Below are 16,499 nucleotides of genomic sequence, written 5' to 3'. Positions count from 1 at the left end.
TTTCATTTGTGGGATTTTTTGTAAGCACATTTTCCTATGAAAACAATCCTGAATTCACTGCGATGGACAAAGCAGAAGTGAAATTGCCGAAAAAGTAGGGAACGTAGAGCGGTCGGCACTCAAGTGCTTTGAAATAGACGGGTAATTGGCACGGAGGGGACGGTGAAGGCTGGCTCATACTCACGGCTGATGACACCGATAGCCGGCAGTGCAGATAACTGAGTGTGACTTAAAAAAACCCCGGCGTTTCACAGCACCACCTCAGTGGCGCTTGCTCGTCGATAGCGGTAACAATGTAGCAGCCGCAGGAGCCTTTCCCCCGCTCCGCACGGGGCTCGCTGCTCACCCGCCCGCCCCATTTGCTCGCTCCTGGGGGTGCGGATCGGGCTCTGGGCCGGGGTCCCCTGCAAGGCGCCGGGCGCTGCAGCCGCGGCCTGGGCGGCATCCCCGCATCCCCCTGCCTTGCGGGCGGCTTTGTTACCGGCTGCCCGCCCCCGGCGCCGCCCAGGCCCGCGGGGCTGCGGCCTCGGCCCCGGCCCGGCCGCCCCCACCCACGGCCGTGCCTGATCGCGGGGAAGATGCCGGAGCGGAGGCGGGGGCTGGCGGAGGGGCGGGGGGCGCGGCCCCGCCGCTGAGACGGCGCGGGGGCGGAGGGCGGTGCGGGCGCCCCTGCGCGGGAGGCGCTCGCCCCGCCGTGGGCGCGGAGGGGCCGCCGCCACCGGCGGGAGCCGCGTGCCGCAAGGACGGGGTGACTCCGGCCGCCGCCCGGCTCCGCAGCGGGAGCCGCCCTCGCCCGGAGCCCGCCGCGGGCGCGGAGCCGCAGTGCGCGCCTCGGCCAGGTGAGTGGGCGCCGGTGCCCGCGGGGGCCGCCCGCGGGGCCGGGGAGGCGGCGGGGCCGGCGCGGGGCTCTCCGCGGGCCGCGGCAGGTGCGGCATCCCCGGCGCGGCACCCCCGGGGCTCCGCTCCTCGCCCCAGCGCCCGCCGCGGCGGCCCCGTCATGCGGGAGGCTCGGGCGCCGCGCTGCCGCGGAGCCCCGCGGGGTTCCGCTCGGCTTCATTTAAATCGGTTTTGGCCATTAAATTATAACTGGTTTCCTGCCCGGGGAAGGCGTTCAGCACTTTGTGTTCAGCTGCGTTTATTTCCTCTGGGCTGTCCCCCTTCGCCGTTTAGTGTATTTATTTATTTATGTATAAGGCTGTTCTCCGGATTCTCTATAGCACTGTCCGTGGTGGGGAAGAAAGATCACCGCAGTTTTCAAGCGTGTTGTTTTCAAAACTGGGGGTCTTAATGTGTGTTTCTATTGCTGTATGTACGAAATACAGGACAATGACAGTGTGTGGGAAAAATAGGTTTATATTTGTGTCCTCACTGCTCTGTGGATTGTTTGTTGATGTGGAGATCTTGTTCCTTTCTTAGTATGTTTTTGTTTTTTTCTCTTTAACCTTTTCAGTGCACATCACTACAAACCAGGGTATTTGAGAAAAATAAAATCCTCTTTTGGCCTGTATGATGCCAAAATAAAAGAGAGTGTGGTATATGTAGTCTGTAATAGAGTTACATAATTTATTATTGCTTATTTTGTTCCTGGATATATGTCAGGAACATGGAAAGAGTATTTATAACATTTTTTTTTCTCCTCCCTTTTCTGGGGTGCTGTGTGACAGTCTTTGCACTACACTACATTGTGCTGGAATATTTGCAAGAGATTCGGCCCTGAATCACTCCTGTACCTGAAATACCATCAGGGGCCTTACCTTGCTTCGCTTTGTTGATGTCCAGGGCTGCTTCCTGTATGTTCCAGAATTTCTTTTGTAGATTTTTTTTTCCTGCCCCAACACTTTTTTGTATTTTCTTACTTCTTTAAAAAAAAGTAAGTCAAACCTCTATAAATATTTCAGTAGTAGTTATTTAGAGCGCTAAGGTACAGAAGGAAATCTGTGCCATGGATGAATTTAAAAAACCTTCTTCCTATATGCAGGTGAGCTGTTTGCTCACATCTTCGACTTCTTTGGAAAAATGTCTTTATGAGATGATAATGTATGGTTGCAGCATCAGGCCATAAGGCATGATGTCATTATTAGCATATGAAAGGAACAATCCTAATAGTGCCTTTCAGTCAACACTGCTGTTCAGGCTCTAGATTTCCAAAAATGTGATGGTTGCTTTCGTGTCAGCTGGAGCTACCACAGTGGATGTTAGATGTTAGTCTGCATGTGTGTATCTATCTTTCTGTCCTTACTTATATCACCTTAAAATGGGCTCTGAGATTCCATGGAGCTCATATGGTTGACTGGAAACCACTTTTAAACTTCTGCTTGGTAGTAGTTTAACTTGACAGGATTGTAGTTGAAAAGCCTCCCTTCTGTCCATCTGTCTTTATAAAAACAGCCTTCTGGTGATGCCAGAGCAAAGCCGTGGTTTGTTAGCACTATGGATTTAGTTTGGCTTGGAGCATTTGCCAGCCTCTGCAAGGACCCTCTGTCTTCCTTAAAGACCTGTTTGTTTTTGGAGTGAATTTAGCTAATGGTCATTTCTATTTGTTTTATGCTTCCAGTGTTTTTTCAAACCTGGTAGAATGCAGTGTTGCACCTTTAAGAAACTCTCTGATAGTACAGTGGCTGCCAGCCAGAAACAATATACTGTTTTGTCAGATTTCCTGAGAAGAAATTGAATGAATTTTGTGTTTTCCCCTTTATAAGATTAAGTAGTAATGCCTAATGGAAAAGAAATTAACTTTTTCCTTTATGTGCCAACATGCTTTAACCTGCAGCTAAAGCTTGAATATGCTGCAAAATAAGGGGGATTTCTATGTATGAGACTCAATCTGCAGATTAAATTCTTGAATAATTATGTGTAATTCCTGTTTCTTTTTCTTTTTTTTAAATCTAACTCAGCATTTTGTTTGTTCATAAACTCAGTCAGACAGTGGCAGAATGCTTAGGATATTGCATTTACTCCATTATTGGCTAATGAAGCACCTGTTTGGGTAATGTTACTGAATGATTGAAAACGAGATGTAAATAATGTGCTTAAAATTTAGTAGCATGTTCAAAATCCTTTCTTTGAGACTGTATCCAAAATAGTGCCCTTTCATAGCATGGAGTGCTCGGAGTGGCTGAGCCCAATTGTGTTTGATCCTGCTGTCATTATGCGTGGCATGGTCATAACCTTTGTCTTCACGTTGTCCCTCGCTGATCAGAGGGGGAGAGGCTGCAGTGTAGCTACCACCAGAAGGAAGTGTATTAATATCATTGCCAAAAGATGGAACAGAATTGACTGTTTAATGTAGAAGTTCTCTAACCTAATAGAAAAGGAGACATACTCTTGCAACCTTGGGAGTGTGTGTTGAGCACTTTGAAGCTACTTGGTGGTATGTGAGGTGTTTCTCTAATCATATCTTTTGGCATTTGAGAGTGACATGATCTACTGTTTTGATATTTGAGTTTAGTATCTGAGAAAAGGTCCTTGTAATTTCCATTGAAATTGAGCTGGTTATACAGACAATGATGCAGGGCATCTGTGATGTGCCTCCACAGCAGCTTGTTTGTGGTTAGTTGGAATATCAGTGAGGAAAAGGCTGACAATTCCTATATCTCTGGCAATAGGATAGAAAATGGTGATACAGCTTTGTGTAGCATGGGTGCGTGTTCCAAGGACATGTCTTTTTGGGAAATAGGATATGATGCTAAAATACTGTAGTACTTATAGAAGAGTTCAAGTAGCAGTTTTTGCTTTTATATTTTTACAGAAACATAGACATCAGTGCTTGAAATGTCTTTTCTTAGAATTGGTTGCCTACTTGAAGAAAGTAGCACAGCAGTTGCATGCTGTCTTTGGAGTAGTTGTGTTAAATGACTGCAGTTGGATTGTGAATTCTTGTTGGAAGTGCAAGCCCTGACTGTTGGCTGGAGATGGTCACTCACATTACACGTGGATGTGTGTCAGTCATCCCTTCCAGCACCTAGGAATCCCATTACTTGGTTTGGTGATAAAGTTGGTGTGAGGTTTCCAAGTTCTGCTGACAGGATGAACACATTCAGCTTTTGAGGCAAATGGGTAGTCACAGCCTTCATTTCACTCCGTGTTCCCTTGGAGAGCTGTTCCTTCTTCTCATGGTACCCAGTAGTGCTGGGGAGAAAATGACAAGTGACCCAGGCTAAGTCTGGTTTGGATATAGCCATTGGATTGTGCCACTCTTTTGTGTTTTGTTACATTTGCACAGTTTTGTGTTACAACTGTATTTTCTTATGACTGGGGAGGACTAGAATGCTGATAGCAGTTGCTTAATGAACAACACTACTTGTATTTCATAATTTGTTTCATAAATTTGTCATAAAGTAGGCAGTTTTGAAAATATAGGCAATAATTATGTTTTAAAGAAAGAGAGATTTGAAAAAGGATCTTTTCTTTGAAGTGTACTTATCCATGTTTTTACATGGCACAGTTGTAGTTGTGTGTGCGAACAGTAATAATGGAAATGAATTTGAAATTGGAGCATGAGTCCATTATCATTTGGCCAAAAAACCCAACTGGTGCAGTCAAACCAAACCTAATAGCTCAAATGGTGCATTATTTGTACTTTAGAGCTAAGGAAATACCCAAAAGTGGATGATTGATGGGTCATCTGAATTGTTTCATTTTGGAGGAGTCATTGTGACATAATTAATCGTTTGGGGCTTTGGTCATGGTATTAGCACTGGAAATTAAAAGAATGCTGAAAATAAAGACTAGGCTGTTGAAATAAAATTAAAAATAACTATTGTCGAACTGGTGTTTCTTGATGTTGCATCATGAGATCAGCAGACAAACTGGGGAGTTGTTCATACAGTGTTTTGGTTCAGATTTTTCAAAGTCTGCGCCTCCTTTCATCTGTGAAGCTGTATATACACACATATAATTTGATTTATGGACTTTCAGTCATAAAGACTTTAATAGCATTGTCAATATCCCTATCTGCCTTGTATTGACCACCAGTGAAAGATATTAGGTAACAAAAATTAACATTTTGATGAGAAGCCCACCTAAATATTGCATGAAGGACAGTCAAATGTGTTTTAAGTGCTGTGGTGGCCAGGATCCATTGGCTAGGATCCACTTGAAAAATCAGATTAAAAGTTTTTGTGCTTGACAAATCCAATGTCATTAGTTTAAAAATTCCCTGAAGGCTAGTATTGTAATTAGATGATCCCAAAGCATACAGCAGTAAATTTCATTTTCTTCCAGGAATGACCAGCAGCATCTTTAAAAAAATAAAGCATTGACTGATCCTTGTCAGATAGAGTAGCCAGAGTAGAAAAGAAGAGTTTTCCAGGAATAAATGTGACAGCTGAAGCTGCAACACCTCATGGTGAGTGGAGTGGATCAGCCATAGCCTGGTGGGAAGCGGTGTGGTCTGTAAGGATCCTACTGAAAAAATGCTCAAAAGTGGTAATTCACTAGGTGCCTCATATCAAGGGCATTAGATATTACATGCTGAGCAAAATAGTGTTAAAATAATTACAAAACCAGCAACTCCCTTTGGATCCTGATTGTCACAAAAGTCCATCTTTGAGTGATTCCTTAACCTCGCTCTCACAAGAGCATGTGAGCTTCATAGTGCTAGGCTACACAGCATTCCAGCTTCAGAAGTACTTGTTCAATGGTGTGTTTTCTTTATGTAAGAGACTTTTTAAAAAGGCCCCTCTGCTTGGTTGATCTTATTATTATCCTGTATGATTATTGATGTGAGTCTGTTTTTGAGCTAGTAATTTGATAGAAGAGATTTCTCCTGCTAAAAATAAGTAGTACAGATTGTAAATGTATCATCTCTAAAATGTAGCCATAACTACATAAACCCATATTTTATGTTTCTTGCTTCATTGCTCTAATAAAAATGTCTACATTGTCTTCACCAACATAAATATTAGAGTCATGGAATTAATTTCCTAAATATTTATATTGTAAAGGAAAAAATAAAAATGCAGCTGTTGTGCTCTCTGAGTCTTGCAGAACTTTGCCTGGGGAAGGTAAGGTAAGGCTGGGGCTGTACCTGCTGAACCTGAGTGCTGTCACAGGCACTGTGGCACTCTCCAGGTGTCAGAAGCCCCTGGCCTGCCTCAGGCCAGTGCCAGCAGCTCTAACAGAGCACTGCTAAGGGAAAGCCATGGGCTAGGGACTCTCCCAAAATGGATTAGGGACAAGGCAGGCCTGTTCTGTGAGTCATGAGTGTTTAGCACGTGCTCTCTCCTGCATGGCTTCAGCATCTGGCCTGTTCTCTTACAGGTACAGGTGTGGCCATAGAGGTGCTGCTGCATGTGTCTGGATTAGAAAAAGCTCCCATTTAGTGCTCTTTATCTAGAGAAAAACAAGAGGCCACTGTCACTCAGGAGAAAACAACACTTAAGGAAGTTTAGTGCATGTTGTTGTTTCATACCTGTGTGTCTGTATAAAAAAAATAAATATATATACACACACATTGTTTCATATAACAGCCATCTTCATATGTTTTGAATAGTGCCATGTTGAGCAATGCCCAGACTTTCCCAAAATGCTGTTAGGATCTTGGGAAAGTGTGTGTACTCAAGATGTACCCAAAATGCTGTTAGGATCTTGGGAAAGTGTGTGTACTCAAGATGTACCCAAAATGCTGTTAGGATCTTGGGAAAGTGTGTGTGCTGTTAGGATCTTTGTAAGTGTGTGTACTCAAGTGTCATAATTTGAGTAAATGTCACAGTTTTAAATTGCCTTACATGGTGTTTTTGTGTCAAATGTTCTCCTGATAATCTCTGTGTGTGTAGATATGACGTCACTTCTCTGTTTCATTTCCTAAAATGTGTTTGGACTTCCTTGTAATGAAATAACTTTCAGCAAAATACAACTTTGACCTAGCTCAACTTTATAAACAAGTCTTATTAACTTGAGTCTGTGCTATGAACTCACTCTGAGCTTTGGTAATATGTTTTATGTTGGGCTATTAAGTTGACAGGCTGATATTTTTTGTTATGAAGCTATAGGTTAGTGTAGAGAGCTAGCTGTATATTAAACAAAGACTTTGTTATCTGAAATATGGATTGATTAGCCACATGTGAAATGTTGTGTGTTGACTTAGTGTCTTAGCTGGTTTTGTGTCATTTGGAAAAGAAAAAGCTGGATTGAAGAAGCAAAGGATTTAGCTTTCTACAGGATATGCTTCATAACTTGTGGCTGTAAGTCAGCTGCAATTATTTTGATCTTAATTTGCAACCCTAAGATAAATTGATAAATGTTTACTCGTGTAAGTAACTCCATGAAAAATCAATATTGGAATCACTCCTTGTAGGTACAGAGCAGGTTGTGAAGCCTCTCCCTGCCACTGCAGTCTGGAGAGCAGCAGGGCCAGGACAATTAGAATCCAGGGAGTATTACAGCAGAGTCTGCTTGTGTGTCTTCCTGCTGCTGAGGATGCTTTGTCCTTTTGATCCTCCTCGATCCAAAATACATTTGGAATGTAAATCTCATTTGTTGCCTCTTGGGAAACCAGTAACAAAACCTTCTACTTTCAGACTGACGACCCAAGGCCAGTGTGGATTGTTGAAGGCTAGAAGTTGTCTTTTAAGGGAGGAGAAATTAAGGGATAAAAAATTAGTCTTCCCAACTGAGTTCCACGCTTAATGATTTTATAAGGGAAAGTAGTCTTGTATACAATAATATTGTTGTTGTTTTTCTTACTGTTTCAGACTTGCTGAGGTTTACTGAAAAAGGAGATACTTGTATGCCTGGTTCCAACTAATCTAGATGGATATAATGCTTAATTGAGCTACTGTGATTTACACTTCTTAGATGATGCCAAGTACAGCTTAAATTGTTAAATGGATTAACAGGACGTAATCTGCTTTGATTGATGTATCTGATCAGTTTTCCCTCACTCTGTGTAATGTACTAAGCAACTACTTGAAAAATTTGGTAAAATGTAGTTTGCTGCAGAAAACCAGCAGAAGTATTGCACAGTACATTCACATTTCCTGTATATGGGGAGAAGGTTTTTTCCTATGAATATTCTACATTCTAACTCATTGGGTATCTATGTTACTTCCTGTGCTCTCTGATCTTTGTAAAATGTTAGATAGATTTGAGTGAAGACATTTTATGTCACTAAAATGTAAATAGATGTAATAATATTTTTGTAGGTCTTTACTTAAAAGTTCAGCTCTTTTTGTCGTTACTCACCTGAAATTAAAAACAGTCCACGTGTATGATCTCTTACTGCATGAATGTTCCAAGATGTAGTTGGTGCTCTAGCCATATTTTCATCTGCAAGTGGTATTTCACTTATCTATAAGTTTGTAATAAGAAGCATGGCTAGAAATCTGAGGTGAATAGAATACAATCTATTTTATGTTCAGCAGGAACTGAATTTTAAATTCTCAACTGATTGAAGTTTTTATCCATTATTTGCACATGGAGAAGTCCCAAGGAATAAAGAGCTAGAAGTGTTTATAGCCCTGTTCCTCCTGGATTGCACAGGAAAAATTTTTGTATAGGTTTTACAGTGGAAAGATTGAGTTGGACTGTGAACTGTCCCATGGGTGTGTGGATCTGGCACAATGCAGTTTGCAAAGCCCAGGATTAATGCTCAAAGAACTGGGGATAAAATGCCCTTGGTTGCAAGGATTCAGCTATGGAACAGTCTGCCAGGTCAGATCATTGAAATCTGAACTGCTGCAAGTGCTTCTAGATTTTGAGTTTTGAGGAAGCCCTTTCATGACAAGTGAAGTCTCAATGTGAAAAGCTTCCTCTTGCTGCCCTTATCATAGAATGTTAAGGGGCTGGAATGGAATTTAAAGACCATCTAGTCCCAACCCCCAAATGTATCTCACTTTCAAAAAAGCATGTAGTAAAATAAACAGTGCTTTTGTTCCGTAAATGTGCCAGCCTCCATTAAACCTGTTTAGGAATCCACTATTGCTTTTGATTTACAAACACTGTAATATTGGTCTTGGGGGTGACATAAAATCCAAAGCCAGCATCCATCTTCCTGCCTGTTGAAACTTAGGATAGGAATGTGATGGATGCCCCCAAAATCAAGCTTCATAAGTATCGTATCTTCCTTGAAATAATGTTCTAGAAAGAGTTATGCCTGGCTTCCCTCCAATTTTGAGTGATAGTTCAACCATTATGGAACTGATTATTTTAAATTTCAGCTTCCTTACTGTAAGAGTCCAAGTGATTTTATGTAATATTACATTGTGAGATTCTTTTCCTCCTAATTATCGTTGGTGTGTGTTTAAGGTGGTATTTTAATTGGAAAACCACAGAACTCTAATCAATTTAACCACAGAACAGAAACAATTAGTGGTTTAAGATTATGTGTTCTGAAATGTCATGTATCCATTATCTTTAAATTATTCTTTTGATTACTTCCTTTGAAGTTTTCCTATCTTATCATCTTATATGTCCCAAAGTACTTTTTCTTCTGATTTCCTTCCTCTGCCACTCTCTCTCTCTGTTTTGTCTTCAGGCATCTCTGCAATTATCTTGTCATTCTCATCCCTCCTCAGACCTCCAGTAATTTTGGATTTCTGCAGTTCTCTGCATACTCATTCATACTCATGGCTTTTTTCATCCTTTTCTCGGCTTGTTTGGTTTAGTAAAGATGGGCGCCTGGTGAGTGGCGTTTTGATTACCCTTGCATAGGGTAATAGAAAAAAAGTTCATTAGGAAGAAATATTTGAGTTGGGGTCACGTCTGAGGACAGCCACGCTGGCCAGTCATGGGACTGTCAAAATGTGAACTAAAATGAGGGTTGTATTCACAAAGCAGGGGATGTGATTAGAATTTAGCTCCATCTCCCTTTGTCCTGGTCTGTAGCAGATGCCTTGGGTCACCTTTTTCATCAGCTGCTGAACTCTGCTGGTGCGATAACATTTTTTAAAGATACTGCATCTGAGAGACTGAAAGTCCTTGATGTCAGATGTTCTCCTGTTTGTCAGGAAAGGGTGGCACATGGGAGCTTTTGCTTTCACCTCCAGCAGCTTCTGTGCATTAGCAATGAGGAGGAACATTCACTTGAGATTTTTTACCTATCTTCCTTGAGGGAAGAGTGGGATGTTGCTTTCCAAAACAAGCAAATGGAGCAAGGACTGATCAGGATCTATCTGCAAACTCATTTGCTTCAGCTATGCTTATGGCTTTTTTTAGCAGTTGGAGTGAGTTTTACTGTTTTTTTTATAGAACTTAGCCATAAAAGATTAAGGTTAGTACCAGGACTTTTTTTAGTTTCTTCAGAAAATTAAAAATACAGTGGTATGCCCACACATAGAATACTAATTTTAGTTAAGTTTTTTTTAGCGAAATCATGAAATTGTTAGAGCCATTTCTGAGCTGAGAACACATTTGTAAATTTTTAAAAATGTTTTCTACATATGGTAATTTGAAGCATGGGTCTAGAATGGTCCACGATGCTTTATTAGGCTTTGATAAGTAATTTTATCAGAAGCCAGGAGTGTGAGTAATAAGCAAATGTAAGTGATTTATATGTACTTTAGGCAGACATAAGCGTTGCAGAAATAGAAGCACCACTAATGTGAAGCGACTAAGGTACCTGAATAATGAAAATCTTTATTGGTTTCTTTTAGGACAATGATACTTTAATTGCATCTTCCCTTTGAACTCTTTGACACAAACCAATGTGTTTGAAATAATTCTTCTGGCACTTCAGATGTCCAGAAACCTTTTGTATTCCCTTTTGCTTTGTTATCTTTGAGTATGATGATTTGCATCAACACTTAGAAACTCTGCACAGTCTAACTTCATTGTCATAACTGATCTCACTGAAATGTGTTTGTGTCTCAAATTCTGCATTTTGCTGCTTTTGGCTTTCCTATCTAATATTCTTGTTGGAATCGGCTGCTCACAGCAGAGAATTTAAAAAGCAGCTGTACAAAGATTCCCAGTCATTAACTTGTATCAGTGTTCTGTGTTCCTCTAGAGCGCCTGAGTTCATATGTTGCACTTGGACTGTGGTTGTCTCATTTGAGGCACAGAATTATAGGCTGTGCTCTTGACTTGCTGTTGTACTTGGTAGGAATTTAGCATTGGGTAATGCTTAAAGAGCAGCAGCAGAGTTGCAAAATAACATACCGGGTATATAATTCATACCAAGAAGATCAGTTAGTAAATTTAGAATAGAGTTTCTCTTGGGAGTCTGTGGAGGCAAACAGGCAGTTGCAAAGGAGATGAACCACTTCTGCAAAATCTCAGTTTTATCTTAGACACTTGGTATAGCCTGGTGCTTAACATTGGGTTGCTCTGCAGTTCTACTTGGTTACCAATCAACAGCTTTGCACTGGGAGATAGAAAAGTAGAAGGAATAGAAAGAAGGGAATTTGGAAAAGGTAGTTTAACAAAATGGATCGGATCGTGAAGATTAGAGCGTATCGCACTTATCGAGCAGGGGAGCACTTTAAGCAAGATTAATTTGTTGCCAGCCTTAACAAATCCATACATTTTCATTTGTTTCCATTCAAAGCCTGGGATGTAAGATGACTTATTGCTTAACTACTTAGGAAATGAAAGCTGCAATTATTTTGATCAGTGGATGGAAGGTTTGTCAGCTTTTCAGGTTCAAAAGGACCTCTCAGATAAGTATTTTGAAACGCTAAGTCATAACAGTGAAGGCAATAGATGTAATATTTTATAATTATTGTGTTTCCAGTTGCATGACTGTTACCTTGTTCTTCTCTGTGCTGTTGTTGTGAGGATAATTAATTAGCCTAATGTTTTGAAAAATTCCAAGGAAGATGAGTAACAGCTCACATCTGTGATGTTTTTTCTTTTTGCATGCAGTAGCCCCTACTCTCCCTAGCATTACAGGAATGTATTAAACTTTTCATAATGGCTGTGTTCGAAGCCAGTCCTTATTACAAGAGTGAGAGAAAGGACTTGGGGGAAAAAAGAAGAGGCAGAATTTGACTGGAAATAGTGTAACTGTTGGTTCCCCAAAGTTACCTTTAAAAACAAACCCAAATTGTTTGCTGTTGTGGTGGAGAACCTTTTATTCTGTCTATGCTTTGCTTTCAGCGGGGAGGTGAAATGACACTTGGCTTTGGAAATACTGTTTGATGTCAATGTGTCCATGCAGTAATTCTGTGTAAGGGAAGACTTCTAGAGGAAAGCTTTGGATAACTTAATCACATTTCAGCCTCCTGACAAGTTGCAGGTGGTGCTCTGGCTGCTCTTGCAGAGAACAGTGACTCATCATGACCTACAGCACGGTTAAGGTACAGGTTAACTCACATTGTGCTGAGTTCTAGATGAACTAAGACATACACTTGAGGTTTTTTCCCACAAAATTTTCTAATCAGTTAAATGCACTCAGTTGTGATTCAATAAATGTTGTTCTTTTTTGACCAAAATGCTGGGCTCATTAAAATGCTTCTGGATTCTTTAGGAGAGGTTTTTAAAATACTTTATATAATTTACTATAATTATTTTTATGAGGTGTTTCAGAATAAGGGAAATTGTGAGATAGAACTTGGGAGTGGGGGAAGAGGAAGAGAGGGACTGAGCAAAAAAATTAGTAGCTACTGTGCTTGAAAGGAAACATAAGTAGGGATAATTTTGCAATTTTGCATGTTTCTAAGGACTGTTCACTTTACAGTGCTTTTGTGAAATGCAAAAATTTGCTGTAGATGTGGGTGATTTTTTTTTGGTATTGCAAATTATCTTCTCTGAAAAACTCTTGCTTTGTTTATTCTTATAAACAATTGGTCGCAGGATGCTTCTAGTAATTTGGTGGGAAATAAAGTTTGCATCACTGGCTATGACTGAATGAGACAAATTTGGACCTTAATACATAATTAGTCTCCAAGGCATTTAGCCTTAGTAAGAGTATGGAAGAAGAATGTTGGAGTTCATCTAGAATGTGGTTGTAATGCATATTTTTATGTTGCTTCTGTAGTGTGCACAGTATAAACCATATCTGTTTTTGAAAAGTTCATTTCTTATTTTAACTTCTCAGAATTATCTGCTGCAGAGCTCAAGTTAAAGTGATATTGTTGGCTCCAAGTCAGGATGATTGTGGTTGTCTTTTTTTCAGGGAATACTTTAAGTACTATCAGACACATGTTTGTGTTTAATATATATAGCATTTATGTTAATAGTGGTTTTCAGAACAAGAAATTGTATGAGGGAATTTATGTAAGTTATAAAATATATTCTGTTATAACTGATCTTTAGACATGTGAGAGGAACTGAAAAGCAAAAATTAAATTTCATGTCAGAGACTGAGATGGTATTGCAGGGCTAATTTTGCACTCTTTCAGACTTTCTTCCTCATTTTCATATGGATCTTACAGGCAAAGGCTTAGTACAGGACTGGAATTCTGCATAATATAATTTATTAGAAAGTGTGTTTATCATCCTTCAAAAGGTGGCTACTTCTGTGGTAGAAATGTGGGACTGAAAGTTTGGGTGTTATGGCAAACTCAGCTCAGAAGGAAAGAAGGTACTGTCCTTGTCTTGAAAAAAGTCGCCAAAGAATTGTTGGCCAAAATGGAACACTAAGCAATAAATCTGTGTTTTATAATGGAGTGTATTTAAGACCTGAACTGTTTTGAAGGTGAAATCCCAACTCAGCGAGGCATATTTGTCAGTCCAGTTTGGCAGAATGCTGAACTGCCTACTTTATTTACATAGATGCTTAATCAGATGCCTGGGGGAGAGCTGCAGTTGCAGATGTTGAGAAGTTTAAGTCAGGCTCCTTCCTCTTTTGAAAATCAGCTCTATTTTTACAAAACAGAATCCCTAGATTATCTTTTAAAAGCAGGTTCTTGTGAAGATTTTTTCCCCCTAGAGAAAAGGTTTTAAACAAACAAACAAAAAAAAAGACAGAATTTCCTTTTGAAATGGAAAAATATGAGTATGGATGAAATGAATGCTTGAGCTTCCCATCTTTGAAATTACTTTTGAAAACAAGCATGGAGAAGTTTAAGGTGTTATTGCTCAGAATATTCTTCTGTTACTTTCTTGTTGATTGCTGTAGATGCCTGTGTATTAAAATGCTAATTTTTTTTCCAGGTTAGCCTTTATTTATGATGTGCAGTTTTGGACTGACTCATGGCTTGTGTGATAGGCCTTATGTGAAATGCAAGTGAATGTTCTTTTTTGTGACTTTTATAGTGCTTGGGGTTTAATGGGATTACTGGGGCTTTAGCCTGAGGTCCTGCAAGTCAGTAACTCAGTGTCAGCTTGGTGCCAGGCAGGTACAATACTGACCACAGAGGCATTAGAGTGAGCACTTGTGTGCTTAGAAACAGCAGTAAAGTGTGGTCAGTAATGCTCAGGGCCTGGCTCTTCTTAGGGATGATATCCTCCAACAGTTTGTGTAGCAGAGAAAGGCAAAATAGTCCTTTATTCCACTCCCTGCTCCCTAGCCAAAACACGAGCTGAAATGCAAACCAAAGATTGAACAGTCTAACTGGATGAAATAATCTGTTCCTACACTAGATCTGAACATTACCAGTCAAGTGGATCCCTGTTCATTTATATGTTTGTTTAGAGTGTTCTGCAGGTCATCTGGGAACTTTTGTCTACGAAACATGGTTTGGGTATTAAAAGGAACCACCTTCTCCCTGTGATTCACAAAAAGAAGTGAAGAAACAAGTTTGTAGATCAAGAGATGGAGACTCCAGAAAGAAGTGCTGTTCACTTCACAACCTTTATGGAAGTTCTTCCAGAGAAAAACTGAAGCCTTCTCTTTATGAACACATCATGTGACAGGGATTCGCCCTCTGTCTTTCCCAGTAAACAGTTCCAAGGTTCAGCTGCAGTTACTGCTAGGAAATTGCAGAGTGTTTCAAGGTTGAATTGATGCAGCTTTTATTGTTAGCTGCTGGATCCTATTGCATTACTATCAGCAAGTTTGAAAATGTCTTGCTACCAGATCTGCTTCTCAGGGAGTAAGTGCTTATTTCTGGTAATCAAATGACCCATCAGTCTTCTCTTCATTTAGCTGACATGGACAGGGCTCCCTGAGACTTCAAAAATGGAAAAAGTAGCTAGGAGAGGAAACTAAATGGCGTATAATGATTAGAAGCATAGGATGTGAAGCCAATAAGATGATATTTATGAAACATGTCCCACTGCAGAGACAGAAATATTGAGAAAATCAAGAAGACTTTCAGGTCCTTTCCCAAGCCCTTGAAGTCCTCCATGTGAAACGGTGCCTGGCGTGGGTGGTGGTGCTGCCAGTGTGGATCTTAGCCAAGCACTGCATTGCAATTTTCCATGATTGCCTTTGAAGCAAAAACCATAAAACAAGAAGGTGTTAATACAAACTTATAGCTTGGCTGAGACATTGGGAATGATGCTGCTTGGAATTAGTACTTAGGATATTAATCCACATGTTTTGTTAAGAAAAACAGAAGAATTGTACGGTGTATAAAAATGTTTAAATACTTTTTTCCATCCAACAGTACTGCCTTCCCATATACATCTGTATCCAGTGTTGATTTAAGCTCTAATTTTGGGGCCACTTCTGTGCAAATTTCCATTACGTGCATTATGGATGCACAAAGTCTGCTTGCACAAAAAGAGCTGTAGTGTGTTGTAATCCTCTAAATTTAAGGATTTGTAAGGTAGCAGAGGAAGGACTAAGAATACCTCTAGAAAAATAGTGATTGAAGGTTGCTACTACCAGAACCATTCATCCAGCCTGCAGCCCACTCTCTGTGTGCTCTGCAGCTGTGCCAGAAAATATGCTGTATGAACAATTTGGACAGTTGTGGCCTGTTCCTGTTTTTTGGCACAGCTTCAGAGTGAATCAGGAGATGTGCACATGCTTTCTGGCAAAATACCCTTTTCAGAAGTGCTGGGGGAAGGCATGTAACTCAGTAATTATGTCTGGACAGACTTTGCTGCACACATGCCAGTTCAAGGGACAGAGAGGAAACCCAGGATTTGGTCTTCATGGGTACTGGAAGAATCTCAGGTGTCTTGCGTGGTCAGGAAGAGTGGGAGTACTGCATTCTCCTCCTGAGTACAGATCAAAACTTTGTCTAGCCTTGCTAGATGAGGTAATACTGAATCTCACCTCCCCAGGAATTTTGTATTTGATGGGTGCATTCTCCAGCCTGGATCGTGTAGAGAGGCAGAACAATTGAATTGAATTCTGTCCTCAGGACCCAATTCTGTGGCAGTTGCTACATCCTTCAGGATCAGGACCTCTGAATGAACTTTGTACACTTTTCAGGTGTCATTTGTCTTTTCACCATATCTTAAAATTTACTGCATTCCTCTTGTCCTTCTGTCTACCAGCTTTCCTTTTGTGTCCTTCTAGCTTTTTCCAGTAATTACTAGCTCTGATCCCACTGCTGTAGCATTTTTTTTATTTGAAAAATATGCAACTTGGTTGATGATACCTGGAAGCAAGCCAGTAAAGGCTGAAGAATGAGTGGAAACAAAGTCTGCCCAAGTTTTCTCATTTGGAAGTGAAATACCTGACTAGGATCTCATCAGTTGGAGTTTTTCTTTGTTTTTTCTTT

At 40.6% G+C, this 16,499-nt stretch overlaps 1 protein-coding gene across 1 annotated transcript in view; it reads left to right on the top strand.

Annotated features, from left to right (window-relative positions):
* The first annotated feature begins 275 nt into the window (after positions 1-275).
* The window catches only part of HECW2 (HECT, C2 and WW domain containing E3 ubiquitin protein ligase 2), a 153,412-nt gene continuing 137,188 nt past the window's right edge, over positions 276-16,499 (top strand). The window contains exon 1 of the mRNA XM_071434546.1: positions 276-839. The gene's annotated coding sequence lies outside the window, so the exon portion shown is untranslated. The remainder of the gene's footprint in view (positions 840-16,499) is intronic.

The sequence above is a fragment of the Agelaius tricolor genome, unplaced genomic scaffold, assembly GCF_023055355.1.
Source record: "Agelaius tricolor isolate 1412-34295 unplaced genomic scaffold, bAgeTri1.0.p SCAF_10, whole genome shotgun sequence".
NCBI lineage: Eukaryota > Metazoa > Chordata > Aves > Passeriformes > Icteridae > Agelaius > Agelaius tricolor.
This window is presented reverse-complemented; position numbering and strand designations above follow the sequence as displayed.